Source organism: Sorex araneus, chromosome X, assembly GCF_027595985.1.
Source record: "Sorex araneus isolate mSorAra2 chromosome X, mSorAra2.pri, whole genome shotgun sequence".
Lineage (NCBI taxonomy): Eukaryota > Metazoa > Chordata > Mammalia > Eulipotyphla > Soricidae > Sorex > Sorex araneus.
Window position 1 is genome coordinate 76,362,810 of NC_073313.1, and position 13,429 is coordinate 76,376,238.

Sequence of the window (13,429 nt, forward strand, 5' to 3'; positions counted from 1 at the left end):
AGGGTGTAACTCTATTACACTTGTGAATAAAATTTTTAAAAAGACTTACTCGGCCTAGAAATAATACAAGGGTTAAGGCATTAACCTTCCTCACAGCTGACTAGGGTTCAAATCCCTGGGACTACATAAGGTATACAAGCACTGCCACAGGTCCCCTTAGCATAGAGCTAGGGGTAAGCCCTGAGTACCACTGGGTATCACACTCTCCCGTGTAAATAAAAGAAAGGACAAAAAAAGTTCTGCACCACATTGGCATACTATCCATTTTTTTGGCTCTTTCTACTAATGTTTAAAAAATAATCTACATATATTATTAGGCAATATAAATCAGCTTTATCAGATTACTGAAGTGACAGCACAGTGGGTAGGGTGTTTGACTTGCATGGGGCCGACCTGGGTTTGATTCCGCTGTCCCTCTCAGAGTCCGAGCAAACTACCAAGAGTATCCCGCCTGCACAGCAGAGCTTGGCAAGCTAGCTGAGGCATATTCAACATGCCAAAAACAGTAACAACAAGTCTCATAATGGAGACATTACTAACAACGGGATGACAGTGCTACAGTGCTACATATTATTAGGCTACTATTCTTTCTTATCACTTTGCTAGTCATTGTGGAAAACTAGCAAATGTCCTCAAGAAGTTAATAATTTAATTGTCTTGACTAGAACTAGTAAAATAAAGTCCCATCAAAACAACAATCAGATATCATCTCACACCACAGAGACTGGCACACATTCAAAAGAACAAAAGCAACCAGTGCTGGCCTGGATGTGGGGAAAAAGGGACGCTCCTTCACTGTTGGTGGGAATAACAACTGGTCTAGCCTTTCTGGAAAACAATACGGACAGTCCTTCAAAAACTAGAAATTGAGCTTCCATATTACCCTATAATACCATTTCTGGGAATATATCCTGAGGATGCAAAAAAGCACAGTAGGAATGACATCTGTACCTATATATTTATTGCAGCACTGTTCACAATAGTCAAAATATGGAAACAACCCAAGTACCCTAAAACAGATGACTGGTTAAAGAAACTTTGGTACATCTACACAATGGAATACTATGCAGCTGTTAGGAGAGATGAAGTCATGAAATTTGCTTATAAATGGATAAACATGGAGAGTATCATGCTAAGTGAAATGAGTCAGAAAGAGAGGGACAGACATAGAAGGACTGCACTCATTTGTGGAGTATAGAATAGCATAACATAAGGCTGACATGATAAGGATAGTAGATAAAAGGGCCAGGAGGATTGCCCCATAGCTGGAATCCTACTTCATGAGCATAGGGGAGAACAGGCAGATGGAATAGAGAAGGGATCACTAAGAAAATGATGGCTGGAGAAATCAGGATGGGAGATGTGTTCCAAAAGTAGATAATGGACCAAACATGATGACCTCTCAGTGTCTGTGTTGCAAGCTATAATGCCCAAAAGGAGAGAGAGAGTGTGGGGAATATTGTCTGCCATGGATGCAGGGGAAGGGTGGGAAAGGGGGGTATACCTGGGAATTGGTGGTGGGGAATGTGCACTGGTGGATGGATGGGTGTTTGATCATTGTGGGATTGTAACCCAAACATGAAAACTTGTAACTATCTCATGGTGATTCAATAAAATTTAAAAAAAATACCTACACCTTTATTTCTCATGGTTATGAGGGTGACAGTCTGAGATCAGGACGCCAGCATAGTCAGATTCTGGTGAGGGCTCTCTTTCCTTTCAGCTTACAGACTGCCATGTGGCAAAAGGGAAGAGAGATCTCTGAGACCTCTTTTGTAAGGGCAGTAAAGTCATTTATAAGTTCCACACCTTCATCCAAGTGCATCCCCAAGCCCCTACCTCCTAATGCCATCACATTGTTGTCATCATAAGTCTCATATAGGACAACAAACATTCAGTCCAGTCCACATTTGGAGCTGACAACCATACAAAAGACTTCATAATGCACAGTAAGCACTGAGTGCTTACTTCATAGATTATGCAGTGTAGGGATAGATTAACATAGAATACAGAAGCAGTGAAAGACTTCATGGAGAATGGAATTTAACAGTCTATCAAAAGTGTCTAAGAAGAATGATCATGCATGGGTAATTTATTTGTTTTCCATTTTTGTTTGCTGTGGTTAAGATTTCTAATACTATTTGAATTATAATGGCAAATGCAGACCTCCTTCTCATATGCCTGATCTTAGGGGGGAAGTTTTCAGTGAGTATATTACCTGTGGGGGTTTTTTTGGTAAGTGGCATTTTGTCTGTTTAGATAACTGCCTTTTATTCCAATTTCATTAAGAGATTATTTTCCCATAAATTTTTGTGTACTTCTACCAAAACTTGTTCATGAATGTATGTTTATATATCCATGTGATTTTTATATTTCCTTTTGTTGTGGTGGTATACCACATTTAATTGATTTGTCTTTGAAGAGTTTTTTATCTGTAAAATAAGTCCCAATTGATTACAATGTCTGTAAAGATATATTGATATATTATTAGATATATTTATCGACAGATTTACTAAAATTTAGTTGAGGATTTTTGCATGGATGTTCATGGGATGTTGAGATACATATATACATACATACATACATATAGATAGATAAATATATAGATAAGTAGGTAGATAAATAGAGATATATAGATACATATGGTGTGATGTGTCCATTAGTGGCATTATAGCAATGCTGGTCTCATAGAAACTATTTGGAAATTTGGAAGAAATACTATTTCTTTTATTTTGGGGAATAGACTGAGAAGAGTAGGGAATAGGCCATCTTTAACGGTTTGGTAGATAATAAATCCATCTGAACTTCACCTTTTGTTTGGGGCAGACCTTTGACAATCCTTTCAATTCCCTTTCTGTAATTGACCAGTCCAGCTTTTAGGTTTATTTCAGCTTCAATCTTTGCAGCTTATAAGATTCTAGAAATCCATTCATTTCCTAGTAGTTCTCCAATTTGGTATTTTAAAGTTATTCACAGTAGTCTTTTGTGATCCTTTGTATTTCAGTAATATCAATGGTATCTTTTCCCCTTTTGTTTCTGATCCTATTCGAATTTATAACCAGATCCTGGTTTCATCAATTCTTTGCACTGTTCTTTATTTTTATTTTTAATTTCTATTACATTTTTATTATTTACTTTCTTATATTGACTGGTTTTTATTTGTTCTTTATATAATTCCTTAAGATGTGAGTTTATATTCTTTCTTTTCTTGTTTCCTGATGTAAGCATGAACTTTTGTAAACTTTTTTTGCAGTGCCTCTTATATTCTGATCGTTCATGTCTTCGTTCTTGTGTGTTTTCAGAAATTATTTTATCCTTCTTTGATTTCCTCATTGGCCTAATTTTTCAGTAACATTATCAGTCTCTAAATGCTTGGTTTTTCCTCAGCTTTCTTGTTATGGTGAATTTCTACATTTATAGCATTGTGATCTAAAAAGACACTTGATAAAGATTTCAATCTTCACGACTTTATTGACACTTGTTTTGTTTCACAGCATGTGGTATATCTTGGAAAATGTCCCATGTGCACTAGAGAAGAAGATGTATTCAGTTTTTGATGGTGGATACCCCTGTGAATAACTATTAAGATCAGATCTTCCAATATCTCTTTTAAAGCTGCCCTTTCCTGATTGATTTTCTGTCTAGTTGATTGGTCGAATGATGAGTAGAGTGTTAAATCTCCTACTACTATTCTATTGCTATCGATGTCTCTTTTCAAACATGTTAGAAGTTGCTTCCTCTTCATTTAGTGCATATAGGTTTATGAGTTGTAAGTATTCTTGATGTATTACTGCAGCCTTAATCATTATATAATGTCCATCCCTCTCTTATTTTTGATATCTATTTTTATGATATTAGCATGGCCCCCATTATCTTTTAGGTTATTATTTACTGTATAACTATTTACCAACATTTCACTCCAAGCTTGTTTTAACGTTATAACACCTATAAAAGCATTGCTGAATCTAACCGTGCACCTTCCCTTGACTTGGCTGTTTTCTGAGACTGATTTGCTGGCCATTCTAATATTCTTTTTTAAATTTTTTTGAGTTAACTGACATTGGTTGCTTTTGTTTGCAATCAAGAATATTGACTTACAAGTGTGGTTACTGTGAGTGTTTGCATTTTATTTATATGGGATAAAAATGGAAGGGCAAAAAAGTAATGGTGGAGCTGGGATCTGAGTACCAACAATATGACTCCATATGCTCTAAGAACAACGGTGATTCAATAAAATTAAAAAAAAAGTAACAACAATGAAGAATGTATAAACCATTCTCCTGGAATTTTACTGTACATAAATGGGTGGACAGAACGATGCAAAATGAAAGCACACACATATTTTCTATATGTACACACATATATATGCAAATATTTGCATATAAGTAGTGTGCAAAAATTCTGCATGTGCAGGCACACAGATTGAGTGCAATGAAAATGTTAATGATTTAAATACTGTCTCTTCTAAATACTATGTTGGACTTGGGAAAATTACATCACTTTGTCTTTCTTAATGTACAAAATAAGTATGATAATGAGAGCACTCTTCTTATAGAATCGTTGGTAGAATGAACTGAGTTCACATTTGTAAGCACTCATAATAGTTTTTTTTGCATTTTCAGTGTTTGTTTTAATTATATGATTCAAATGTTTTGACTGAAGATTAAAATTTTAAATCTCAAGTCTTTATCGGATGGGTACTGCATAAATATCCTTTCCCATTCTGTAGATTGTCTTTGTACTTAAGGATATACAATGCACTGGTTGAACTCCACAAGAAGAAAACTGCCAACCCGATCAAAAAATGGGGTGATAAAATGAACAGAAGCTTTCCTCCGAATGGCTCAGAGGCACATGAGAAAATGTTCCACATCACTAATCATCAGGGAAATGCAGATCAAAACAACCATGAGATATCATCTCACACCACAGAGACTGGCCCACATCCCAAAAAACAAAAGCAACCGGTGTTGGCGTGGATGCGGGGAGAAAGGGACTCTTCTTCACTGCTGGTGGGAATGCCGACTGGTTCAGCCCTTTTGGAAAACAATATGGACAATTCTCAAAAAATTAGAAATTGAGCTTCCATTTGACCCAGCAATACCACTCCTGAGAATCTATCCCGGAGAGGCAAAACGGTATAGTAGAGATGGAATATGTATTTCTATGTTCATTGCAGCACTGTTTACAATAGCCACAATCTGGAAAAAACCAGAGTGCCCCAAACAGATGACTGGTTAAAGAAACTCTGGTACACAGGAGGTTGTCTCCATGGCTTGGAGGCTGGTCTCTCATTCTGGGCAACTCAGAGAAGGGAACACCAAGTAAAATGTGATTTGAGGTCATGTGGGGGAAAGATGATGCGGGCCCAATATATACTAGAGACTGAACACAATGGCCACTCAACACCTTTATTGCAAACCACAACACCTAATCAGAAAGAGAGAACAAAAGGGAATACCCTGCCATAGTGGCAGTGTGGGGTGGGGGGAGACAGGACTGGGGAGGGGGGGAGGGATGTTGGGTTTACTGGTGGTGGAGAATGGGCACTGGTGAAGGGATGGGTTATCAAACTTTGTAAGGGAGAAACATGAGCACAAAAATGTATAAATCTGTAACTGTACCCTCAAAAAAAAAGAAACTCTGGTACATCTACACAATGGAATACTATGTAGCTGTCAGAAAACATGAAGTCATGAAATTTGCATATAAATGGATCAACATGGAAAGTATCATGTTGAGTGAAATGAGTCAGAAAGAAAGAGACAGACATAGAAAGATTGCACTCATATGTGGAATATAATGTAACTGGGAAGTACAAGTTGGCAACGATGTACTTCTGGCAGATATCTCTCTGGACTTAGTTACTAAAATACTAAATTACAGAAACCCAAAACTGAGAGGCTGCTAAGTGTGGTCACTCGACCTCATTCCTCTTCATCCTCAGCAATGGAAAACAAATTATCTAATGCTTCCTTTTCAGCAGGTCTGACTTTAGGGGAGAGACTCTCCAAACAATAACAGTGAGTTTTGTTGAAATATTGTATGCAATCAAAGTGAAAGTAAAGTGAAATTTATTAGTTACACAGGCGGGGGGGGGGGCTTAGGGTGGGGTGGCTAGGGGCGTGGGGGGGTTAGGGGTGTGAGGGGTGTGAGGGGGCGGGGTGGAGCTATACTGGGATTCTTGGTGGTGGAATATAAGCACTGGTGAAGGGATGGGTATTTGAGCATTGTATAACTGAGATTTAAACCTGAAAACTTTGTAACTTTCCACATGGTGACTCAATAAAAAATTAAAAAAATAAATAAATCTCAAGCCTATAAAAGTAACCTATATTTTCTGATTAAATCATCAAAATCAACAAAATAAAGAATATTTTCATATGTAAAGCTACCAAAGAAAATCCTAGAATCCTGAAATCATGAAAGCGATATGTGGTTCCATCCAGAATATAGTAAGGTAAGCACTACTTTCACTTATATTGCTATTGCATTATGTATAAAATCTTGCAGATGCCCTCAGCTCTTATCACATAATATATAATAGTGCCACAGCACCTTATATGAAACCAAAACATGAAAATGTTAGCAGAGGAGACCAAGAGTACTTCTCTTACTCAACTGCACCAGCTTACAGAGCCAGCAGCAAAAAAAGTCACAAATTTTCACTCAGGTGTACTAGGGGGAAATTAGATACACAGAAAGAGTAACTAGAACAACTGGGTAATATTTTATATTCTAGTCACATTATATACATTTTCTCATTTAATCTTCACAACAATCCTTGAAAATGAATATTATTCTCACTTTATAAATGGGAAAACTAAGTATTCAGAGAAGGAAACTGATGAGACCTTTTCTCACTTCAAAGCACATTCCAGATCTCTAAATGAAAACTTCACAGAAACAAGTGAATTAGGTGGGGAAGTTTGAAGTGCATAATTCCATGAGAAAAAGGTTAAATCATCAACTGTAAACTTACTACAAATAGAGCAAAGGTCTGTTTCAAAGCATTTTCACATTTCATATTTTATCATGCTAATAATCTGGCAGGCTGAATTCAGTGATGAAATGTTCCAGATATTTAATGTTTCTAGGTTATTTATTAATTGTAAATTTTATTTTAATAGTTAGAAACTAAAATCATAAAAATATGTTGTGCTTTCAAGAAGGAAACACAATCACTGACATCTTTCCAGAACAGTCTTTTCCTTAAAGATCTGGAAGCAAAAGTTATACAATTTACCTGACAATGTTAAATGCTATGAAAATAAAAACAAATATAACATCAGAGCTGTATGCAAAAGCCATTGTATTTTAAGATAAAAGACAGAATCTTCAAAGCAATTTCAAGTTTGTGACAGACTGCTCCAGAGCCCCTGGAGAGTTCACACTCCTCAGTTAAAGTCATTGGGGGTGGGGAGCATAAGAATTTCTGTAATAATCTGACCTAACAACCAGGGTTATTTCATCTAGTCTGAAAGTTTCTCCATTTTTTGTGAACTTTAAGTTTCTTTAGCATGAGGTCTAGAGTAGAGCAGGTGAGACTTTCTGACAGTCATATTTCCTTAAGCAAATTCTACCAAATATATTTCAGACATTGGTAAAAATTCTAATACAAAAGCTTCAATCAACATTTTAGCTAACATCACAACTATTGTAGGGCTGCAATGTTATCCGGAAGGAGTTAATTTTTAAGTCATACAAAGGAGAAACAGAGAAAATTGGTTCAAGAGAACTCACACACATAGAATTTAATTAATTTTCTATTATTGTTAATTTTATAAAATAATAATAGACTTTTTATTTCTTAAGAGACTACTATATTAGTCAACATATAAATGGTAAGTAGAGCTTGAACTTCAACTGAAATACATGATTTTTTTAAACTCATATCTATCAAGTTTTCAAAAGGTGTTATATCTGTTAAGAATACACTTAACTGCATGTACAAATGTTTCTATGGAACCTCTGTCATAAAAATAACTTCCTGTTATTTATTAATTACTATCTACAACAAAAATTATTGTGTTTGTTGCTATTCATCCTCCCTAAAATAAACTTATTAGTCTTGATATATCAAACTTAAGAAAATTCTGTCAAGAGCAACAAAGCATTTTCCTGAAAGTTGTATACTTCAGAAATGCTCATTCTTCAGTCAGTCTGATAGTGGATCACCAAAACCAGCCTGGTTTTCTGTTATTTTGTCAACATTAAGACCTCTGTGGAGTTGTATACTGTCCTACACTGGTCTCCTTTCCTTGGGAAGCCTGAATTTTGTGAAAACCGGATGATCAGAAGCAGGCCTCTTGTAACTACTTGATTTACAATGAGGATTCAGAAGGAAACAATGATCTAATCAAGTACAACGAGATTTCAGAAGCAAACAGTGAGCTAACCAAGTCTCAGCCTGAACCTCTCTATACTTAGAAATGCTAGGCAGTAACTGGGAATTTTCAGCATATGAGTTTCAGTTTTCTATTCTGAAATCTATTTGCCCAGAGAAATGTGCTGTATGCATATTTTTATTAGAATTCATTTGCTATCATTTCAAATAGGGGTGCAGGGGGGTCAGATTACAAAATTACTTCTGCTGTGGACAGGTAATTAATTAAATCATATACTATATGGATGGAGACTAGAACGGGATGAGGAAAAAATTTGATTTTTCAGAGAGCGGAAAACTATGACAGAAGATTCAGTTTTTTTCTGTCATTAGAGTTTTAAGCTTTCTCAGTTGTTATTTTGGCAGAAAAATATGGATAGTTAAATCTGTAACTTTCTGTAAATTATTCTTTATAATCCTTCTGTTCATTTAGTGCTTGCCTTATATGAATAATGCTCTTCACATCATCTGAAAGAACAGATCTCATCATAATTTAGGAAGTTTTTGCCAAGAAATTCAATAAAGACGTATTTGTACAGAGCCCAGAGTAGGCTAGTTTTCTTGAGGAATGTGTTGAGTTAATTGAAAAGGGTTTGGTTAAAGTAAGCCAGTCGGAGATCACAGCATTGTAGACAACACATACTGTGAGTATGAACTTCGTACAACCTTTCAAATACCTTTGGGAAGGCAGGAAATTGAAATATTGTACTATATTGGCAACTAAATGGTCATTTATCATCCATGCCTCGTTTGGAACTGAGAAGCATGATTTGTAAGCCCTCGAAGGGCCTTTATTAACAATTTCAAAGTTAGATCTGTATATGAAGATTTTCACAGAATATTTGGGGAAGACTTAAGAGATAACATCTGTGTATACTATTAACAGGGTCTCTCTAACAACAACTTTTGACTTTATTCACACACAAAAACTGCATTAAAATACATTAAGCTTGAGACACCAACTGACAAAAGCAAGGAAATTCACAGTTAAAGGGGAAACATGTCATATGTTCTTCAATACCTAAGAGCAACGGGGTGCATTTGGAAAGTCATTAGAGCGGCACCCAGTTGTGCCTAGGTATTCGAGAACATATGGAATCTTTACCTCTACGAATGTAATTTTCCCTGCTTCCCTGCATGTATCAATCTTTACTGTTTAGTCATAGGGGTTTTAATTTCCTTAATTGCCATAACATGTAAAATAAATACCTTCTTTTTTTTCAAAAACCAGTACAGCCTACATAATACCAACTAGTCCTCAGCCTTTGCTGCCTGATAATTTCTCTTTATTTGTTCTTCTTCACCAAGGTGACTGCACCATGCCCATACTTCCAGATGTCCCCTAATCTTCAAGAAATACTGTTTCCTTTCCCCATTGTGAGGATGCAGTCATGCATGGTGGCCAACGGTTTTATCTCTTCATTGGATAAGCTGACTGAAGTGAGATGCTGAAAGCTAATAAACCAGTATCTTCTTGAACATTTGTTATTACAATAGAATCTGTCTCTCATTTGAGTAAGATATTTAGCCCCTTATTTTGGCAAATCAACAGCCAGAACTATACCAAGAAGTTGTTTATTAATATAACTGAGACCTCTTTTATTCCATTCATTCATTCAACTGAACATTCAGCTGTTGAAGATCTTCTGTGTACTAAGTATTGAAAATAAAATGCTGACCAAGATATGAGCCATGCTTCCAAGTTGTTCATAGGATTAGATAATGGAGCAAACAGCTATCATTGAGTGTGATTAGTAATGCTACAGGAGATAGAAAAGGAGGCTGATTAATCATAGAAGAGGGACATATAATCCACACTAGTGATGCTATATGAAGAGTTTGAGAATGAGTGATTGCCATAACACATAGCTATTATAGAGCCAAACTTAGTCTTGAATTCATTTAAAAAAATCAACATATTCTATTGCATACCTCCTATAGTCCAGACCAGGAATGATACACTGTGAACACTGATACAGTTCCTATGGTTTTGAAGAAGTTAGAGACATATTTGTCAAGTTATTGAAAAATAAAGAGTAAAAAGAAGAAACAGGGACTCTGATAATAAAAGTCATGCTTAGACTACAGAAATATAGGGAGCATAGAATTTATTGCCTGAATCTTAAAATATGATGGGATCAACTTGAATTTTAGAAAAATTATACTGGCACCATTATAAAAGAGATATAGAAAAGGGTAAATAGAGTCAAGAAAACCTACTAAGATATTGTTGAAAATATTTTTAATTTTTATTTTTTAACTTTAATTTCATAAAGTTTTTTCACAATATTTGATTACATTCAATATTTCAACTGTTGAAAATATTAAGGCTCAACTTCTAGGTATCTTCAATAATAGACTCCATTAAAAATAAGTTAGACTGCATCAGACTAAAAATATTTGCATGGCAAATTAAGAAGGCAGAAATGAAAAGATACCCTACTAAATGGGATAATATATTTTCATGTCATACATTAGACAAATTAGATTATGTCATACATCATACAAGTCATATAAAGCACTCACATAAATCAATAATAAAGTACTGGAAACCCCCCCAAAAAAAGTAGAGGAGATGAACAGACATATCCGCAAAGAGGATAGACAGGTCAACAATAAGAATACAAAAAGTGTTCATTGTCATTTATTATCAGGGAAATGGAAATAAAAATGACAATGAGGTATCTCACACTAGTGAGAATGACATGAATCAAAAAGAAGGATGTCATGGATAAAAGAAACTCTTTCACTGTTGGTAGGTGTGTCCTCTGGTACAATCTATTTGGTAAGCAGTATGGAGACTTCCTCCAAAAAACTAAAGCTTCATTGTGACTCAACAAATCCATTTCTCAGCGTCTATCCCAAATACAAAAGCATTCATTTAAAAAGGTGCATGCATACCATAGATTGGCTAAACTACTAAATATAATAGCCAGGATATTGAAACTATCCAAATATGAAAGGACAGATGCATGGAGATTGAAGTTGTGATATCACACACATATATATACATGTATATATGTATATATACACACATATGTGTGTAAAACTACAATGGTAAAACTACAATGGCAATGCTAGTTGGAAATGATCACTCTGGATAAGAACTGTGTGCTGAAAGCAGGTAAGGGAACAAACATAATAACCTCTCAGTTTATGTATGATGAACCATAATGCCCAAAATGAAAGAGAAGGAGCGAGAAAGAGGGAGGGAGGGAGAGAGAGAGAGAGAGAGAGAGAAGAATAGATAGAAGAAAAGTGTCTGCCATAGAGGCAGGCTAGGTTGGATGGGGGGAAAACTGTGGTCGTTGGTGGTGGGAAATGTACATTGGTGGAAAGACAGGTGTTTGGGCATTGTATGACTGAAATCCGAGCATGTGAACAGCTTTGTAGCTGTTTATCTCATGGTGACTCAATAAAAAAGGGAAAGACAAAATCTTGAAATTCTTTATAACTTGGATAGAACCAGGACATTGTGTTCGGTAAAATAAGTTAGAAAAAAAAAACAAATACTGGTTGTTCTCACTCATCTGCGCTATATAAACAGAACAAATAACTAAGCTATTAAAGAAAATAAACCCTTGGCTTCTGATTGTAAAATTGAAATTACCATGCACTGTTGGTGAGGTGATATATTTGGTGGTGGGGTAGGAAGAGGTTTCTACTCTCATTTTTATTGAGACAACATGATTGCAAAACTTTTTTTAGGAAACTTTTTATTAAGGTACTGTGATTTACAAAGTTATGTATAGTTGAGTTTTTGAGTTTTAGGAACATAGTGGTTCAGAATTAATCCCACCACCACTGACAACTTTGTTACACCATTGTCCCCAGGTTCTCTCCGTCCTAATTCCTGACAGATATGTTTAAAAGTTTGGTTGTTATAGTTTGAATTTCATGCTTTTATTGCTATTGTCCCTGTGGTTTAGATATATAGATAAACCACACCATGTACCAATGATATGCTTGATTACCCTTTCTCCTATCCCTGTTACTTCCATCCGCTCCCTATTTCCTGCCTTCTCAGTTTGTTTACTTCCTTGTTCTTCAGCTTCCTAGTCTCTAGAGTCAAGCATAATCTATGTATACTACATTTGATATCTTCCCTTATACTGGTATTCTATATACAACAGATAACTGAAAAATCTGTTCCCATCCTTATTATTCTGGTATATTTAACATGATATCATCCTGTTCCATCCAACTCACAGCAAATTGTGTACTCTTATTCTTTGCAGCTGCATAGTATTCCATTGTGTACATATACAACACACCATTATTGACTCATCTGTCATTGTTCAACTAGGATTATTAGGATGATCTCATATCCTAGCTTTTACTAATTGCACAGTAAATAATGATGTGCCCATATCCTTTTAAACAAATGTTCTATGCCTTGGGATATATCACCAGAAGTGCAATTGCTGGCAGCTCAAATCTTATGTTTCTGAAAAATCTCAAAACTGTTTTCCATGTGCTTTTAATCAGACAACATTCCCACCAGTAATAGATCAACCTTCCTTTTTTCACCATTTCCCCACCAGCACTGATTGTTCCAACTTTTTTATATGTGCCAATTTCTCTGGTATGAGATGCTAACTTACTGTCATCTTGATTTCAGTTTCCCTAGTAGTAAGTAATGATGAGCGTTTGTTTATGTATATATTATACATCTGTCTGTCTTCTTCAGAGAAGCACAGTTCTTTTTGTCTCCCCATTTTATAGGGTTTGTAGGTATTTTTTGCTTGACTTTTGAGTACTTTATGTATTTTGGAAGTTAACACTTTATCTGATGTGTTAAGTAGAATTATTTTCTCTCATTTAGTTGGGCATCTTTTTTAAGTTTTAATCTGTATTTCTTTTGCCATGAAGGATGACTTTAACCACCTAATCCCATTTTTTATTCTGTTTTCTTTGTCAATGGAATGATATAATTGAAAACAACTTTGAGGTCCAATCTTGTACTGTTCTCCTTATATTTCTATCAATATGATTTATGTCCACATGGTAGAGCCTCGCAAGCTACCTGTGACATATTTGATA